At 41.8% G+C, this 5,750-nt stretch overlaps 1 pseudogene; it reads right to left on the bottom strand.

Annotated features, from left to right (window-relative positions):
* Positions 1–299: 299 nt before the first annotated feature.
* LOC106586836 (leukocyte cell-derived chemotaxin 1-like) lies at positions 300–4,940 on the bottom strand (annotated as a pseudogene).
* Between the last annotated feature and the right edge of the window lie 810 nt (positions 4,941–5,750).

Here is a 5,750-nt window from a genome sequence, read left to right on the forward strand (position 1 = left end):
TGGGGTGTCTGTTATCACCTACTGCTAGTGACTTTAGATTACTGCTGTCCATCTAACCCCTACCCACCCAATTACAACTAATTTTGTGATCATTGAATGTGGGTTTGCACAGATCCCTTACTGTAGCACACAGACCTCCAAACTCACCATTCAGTGAAGTACTGTGTCTTACAAAGAAAACCGGGGGGGGGGGGGCTAAAATCAAATCAAAGCTTGAAGAAAACAACTCCTCTTTAAAGTATACAATATTCTCAGTATTACATGGTAGGGTTTTCTGGGTTGTAGGTAGAGCCGGTGGATTATGAGCCCACGGACTCCTCCTCCTCCTCCTCCTCGGAGGTGCTATTCTCTGCATGACTTACTGTGTTCTTCTCCTCAGCAGCTGCCTCAAACTCCTCCATGTCAAACTGACGCTTGGCTCTCTACGTGTCTCTCGTTCTCCTCTCTCCATCTGTTCCAGGCAGCCACAGGAGGCATGGGTATTGGGTCAACAACCACTAGACACCACACATGTCCTCCGAGCACAATTCTACAGACACTCGGTGTTGCTCAGTCGTGCTGAATAATTGAATTAGTTACAATGATATCAAGGATTCCTTGCATATTTCAAGATCATTATTATTATTTTTTTTAATGTAAGACAGTAGTGCGCTTTTGTTTAGATCTCCAAATACCTCAAGTGTGTTCAGGGTGTCTCACTAACTTTTGAAACACAAATCGGAATGGTAAAAGCATGTAAATAATGTTTACAGCTCACTGACTGGTCTGTGTTTACTATTAGGTGGATGATCAGGACAGTTTTACTGTAAATGAGGATTCCCTGTTCTACAACAACACTCCTGTCACATCTCTATCACATCTCATTCTATAACAACTACAGGTAACTAGTTGGTCCCGTGTGGCTCATTTGGTAGAGCATGGTGTTTGCAACGCCAGGGTTGTGGGTTCGATTCCCACGGGGGACCAGTATGGAAAAAAATCTATGAAATGTATGCATTCACTACTGTAAGTCGCTCTGGATAAGAGTGTCTGCTAAATGACTAAAATGTACATTCTATCAGATCTCATTCTATAATAACTACAGGTAACTGCCAAAATAAAGGAAACACCAACATAAAGTGTCTTAATAGGGCGTTGGGCCGCCACCAGAACAGCTTCAATGCACCTTGGCATAGATTCTACAAGTGTCTAGAACTCTATTGGAGGGATGTGACATCATTTGTCGATGAGAAATTCCATAATTTGGTGTTTTGTTGATGGTGGTGTAAAACGCAGTTTCCGTTGCCGCTCCTGAATCTCTATAATCTCAGTTACCTGAATATCTCCATCACAATCTACAATCTCAGTTACCTGAATATCTATATCACAATCTATAATTTCTTTATATGACAATTTTATCTCTATCACAATCTATAATCTCAGGTACCTGAACATCTATATCACAATCTATTATTTCAGTTACCGGAATATCTCTATCACAATATATATTCTCATTATATAACAACTATATATCTACCACAATCTATAATCTCAGTTAGCTGAATACCTCTATCACAATCTATAATCAGTTACCTGAATATCTCTATCACAATCTAAAATCTCGTTATATAACAACTATATCTCTTTCACATTCTAGAAAAACGAACTATTGTTCTAAAGTATATCTCCTAACTTTGTGCTGGTTCTTATTCTATCACTAAGCCATGTGAATAGCAGGAGCCATGAGAGAGGAACCTTTAGGATATGTGTGTTGGAGCCAGAAGATGGGCAGGTCTCCACAGAGGTCCAGGATCTTGGTGCTGAGGAAGCTGCTGTTCTTCAGGGGCCGGTCAGCAGCTACCCAGATCAGAGACTTCTCGTCAAACTTCACTGGCATTATTTCGTCTTCCTGACTGGGCGAAACACACCTCATCAGGCCATTACTCCTACATTATGTACACAGGCTTATCAATTGGCATTAAAATGTCATTCCATTTCAAAGTTAATTTGTTTCTGTAAAGCCCAATCGACTAATGGATTATTGACATGTCCTTGAGTATCTAGAACAGAAGGGGGGTCTATACTTTTGCATAAAGTTAGTAATATGTTCAGTTATAACATTATGTTTTAGTTGCGTTTAGTAAAGCTCACGGTACCAGGTCAAACATCAGTGACTCCTTGTTGAGCGTCTTGACCTCTGGAATGTTTTGATTTGAGATTTAATATAATGCTTCTCCCCTCCAGAGAACTGAATTCCTGTAATTCCCTGAATCAGGAGTCACAGAGATGGGATATTTACACTCACAACTTTGCTACACATGCCAACTCTCAGTTGAACTACTTCAAAGAGAAAATAAGGACAACTTCACAGTATGAAAGTCATGAATCTCCAACGCCTCGTCATTTCTACTCACTTCCAGTTTGGAACTTTTCCAGATTATTATTGGAAACGATTTCCATGGATCCCTCCTCCACCTTTCCATTGACACTCATACTGTAATGTACATTGTGCACCTAATGAGATTGAAAAAAATGGAAAGTTACAGGGATATTCAAGGTTATGCAAAATACATACAGTAAACACATCTAACTGCCAGCTATCAACTACACATGGTCAAAACCCCTAGTTGTAGAACCCAAACCTACAATTCCAATAGCCTCCTGCCATATCTCTAGCTATCTAACAATAGTATTCACTGCAAGGTCCTGCCATGACACAATACTTCAAACTGCCTCCCTCCTTGTGTTCTCCTGTGCAGCACTTAAAAGACCGTATGATGTGTAGTCCAATCACATAGCTGATTTGAATAGAACGTCTCAGAGGGAGGGCAGCAGGGCCTTGACATGGATCTATCCTGAGATGTTTTGCCCTACAGGTGAGCCCATTATTACATAAATAAATATTCAAGTATCTATAATGAGACAGTCACCACCACCAGGCCTGAGTTACATGCCCAAAATATTCACATCAAAGCTATGTGATTCTAATGTGAAATTCAATAGGTTGGTATAGAAATAATGTAATTATTTAACAGATGTTTAATAAGATTCCGACCAGCAAATCCAAATGTAATTTCCAATGTCCAACACACCATCCACTGCCAGGCTATATTAGATACATTGCATAGTTGTTTTATGATGAATGATAGACATTATGCAGAGATTTGTTAACTAAGATATCATATTTTTCGATTTTCTACTGTGCTTGACACTGAAAAAGGTGCAGCGACTGCAGCATACCACTCGGTCCCAGGGTTAAAGGTAGGCCATTGAAAATCTCCCACCTGACGTTGAGTTAGATTTACCTGTCTCGTCTTCATTTTAAACTGTAAATTACATAATAAAATGACCCATATTGAGGCACATGAAGGATAAATTAAGACTTACATTTTTGTCACTGATTTTCCGAAGGTAAAAAGCTCTAATGGATCCGCAAAGCCCCGACGCTGCCCCGACGACGAGAGCCGCAACCCCAAATCTCAAGAGACGACCAACAGCAACAGGAGGCTTCGCAGCCGACGAACTGTATGTCACGCCCTGATCTGTTTCACCTGTTCCTGTGATTGTCTCCACACCCTCCAGGTGTAGCTTGTTTTCCCCAGTGTATTTATCCCTGTGTTTCCTGTCTCTCTGTGCCAGTTCGTCTTGTATGTTTAGTCAAGTCAACCAGTGTGTTTTTCCCATACTCCTTCTCTATTCTCTTTTTATAGTCTTCCCGGTTCTGACCCCTGCCTGACTCTGGACTACTTTCCTGCCTGCCTGATCATCCTGCCTGCCCTGACCTTGATTCTGCCTGCCCTTCGTTACCTATAGGACAAAATCTGGTTTTGACCTTTTTGCCTGTCCACAACCATTCTCTTGCCTTACCCCTTCGGGTTAATAAACATTGTAAGACTCCAACCATCTGCCTCCTGTGTCTGCATCTGGGTCTCGCCTTGTGCCTTGATAATGTATGCCTTTAGAAAGGTCAGAATGCTAAGTGAGCAACAATGCACACAGTCAATATCAAAACGATAAAATCATATTTCCTTTACAATTCAAACTTCGCAAACTCAAAATAATATAATAGACTACAAACACCCAGGAAAATGTATTGGAATTATTGCATTTAGGCTACTTACAGGTGTCACGAACCGGCTCGAAGCCCGTAACAAAAAGAGACAGCGTGGAGATAAGGAATAACAAAAATATATTTAATTACTGAAGTAACCTATATACAATAAACAATGGTGTATGTAGTGTAAGTGAGTGGTTGCATGCATAGATGTGATAATGAGGGGTGTTGAAAGGTGCCAAAGAAAACAAACAAAAAGGCCACACAAAAAAATGTCACATCCAACAGTGTGTCTGCATGGAGAGAGTCTCCTCAATGAATGGGGAAGAGGTGTATTTATCCCGGGACACACCAGGGCCCAGGTGTGTCCCATTTCACTGACGACCCTCCCGGCTCCGCCCACCGACATCCTAATAAGGAAAAGAAGAGCAAAGAGAAAGAATTCGGCAGACAGAGTGGGAGGGTCGTCACACAGATGGTAGGCGTTGTTGAAAATCCTGTGAAATGTTTTGGCCATGATGCCATCTGTATAATGGCCACTGGTGTTGATTATGTTGGTCAAAATGGCCACAAGTCCAGTTTCAAAACTTCATTGTGAGTGACGTGACGTGCCACTGGCGGAGGGCAAGAGAAATTAAGGTAGATGAGGAAATGGTGCTTTGGCAGCAAAACGGAATTGCAGTGAATTTATATCAAGTCTTCACAACATGGTGTTCTTTGATGGTTTGTTTTACAGTTCATGTAGTTCAACAAGTTGAAGAATGAGGTTAATACACAGACAACAGCTAGGCTACAGGCAATCACTTTTTATAATTGTTTTGCCATAGGGTTAGTATGTCAGTTCTTAATTGTCTGCACTAATGAGATAAACTTGGATGTTACTGTCACAGCTGTTCATGGAATGCATCCACAAGAAGTACAGATAAGTAATCCCTGGTAGGCTAAAGTTTCCCACAGCTTCGGCCAATAGGTCCTGACCTTTATGGCACAGGAGGTAATAATCTTGCTTTGTAACAAGTTGGTTCAAGCTACCCTAGCTGGCCCCTGGTCATTACATTGTCGTGACGTTGGGGCTACACCGACCCTGTCAGAGGTTGGTTTCATCTGGCCTTCTAATCAGGCATGGCTTATTAGGGTTCAGAAGAATGTGTCAGTCTCCAAAACCTTACATTGGAATTTCATGTGATTACATGTCTAGCCAGTCCCTATGTAGATCCTGCTCCCTCAGAGGTAATAACTATAGAGTCATCCTGCTCCCTCAGCGGTAATAATCTATAGAGTCATCCTGCTCCCTCAGAGGTGATATCTATAGAGTCATCCTGCTCCCTCAGAGGTGATAACTATAGAGTCATCCTGCTCCCTCAGCGGTAATAATCTATAGAGTCATCCTGCTCCCTCAGAGGTGATATCTATAGAGTCATCCTGCTCCCTCAGAGGTGATAACTATAGAGTCATCCTGCTCCCTCAGAGGTGATAACTATAGAGCCATCCCGCTCCCTCAGAGGTGATATCTATAGAGCATCCTGCTCCCTCAGAGGTGATAACTTTAGAGTCATCCTGCTCCCTCAGAGGTGATAACTATAGAGCCATCCTGCTCCCTCAGAGGTGATATCTATAGAGTCATCCTGCTCCCTCAGAGGTGATATCTATAGAGTCATCCTGCTCCCTCAGAGGTGATAACTTTAGAGTCATCCTATTTGGAGTCATCTTGCTCCCT

Source organism: Salmo salar, chromosome 25, assembly GCF_965601325.2.
Source record: "Salmo salar chromosome 25, fSalSal1, whole genome shotgun sequence".
Taxonomy (NCBI): Eukaryota; Metazoa; Chordata; class Actinopteri; order Salmoniformes; family Salmonidae; genus Salmo; species Salmo salar.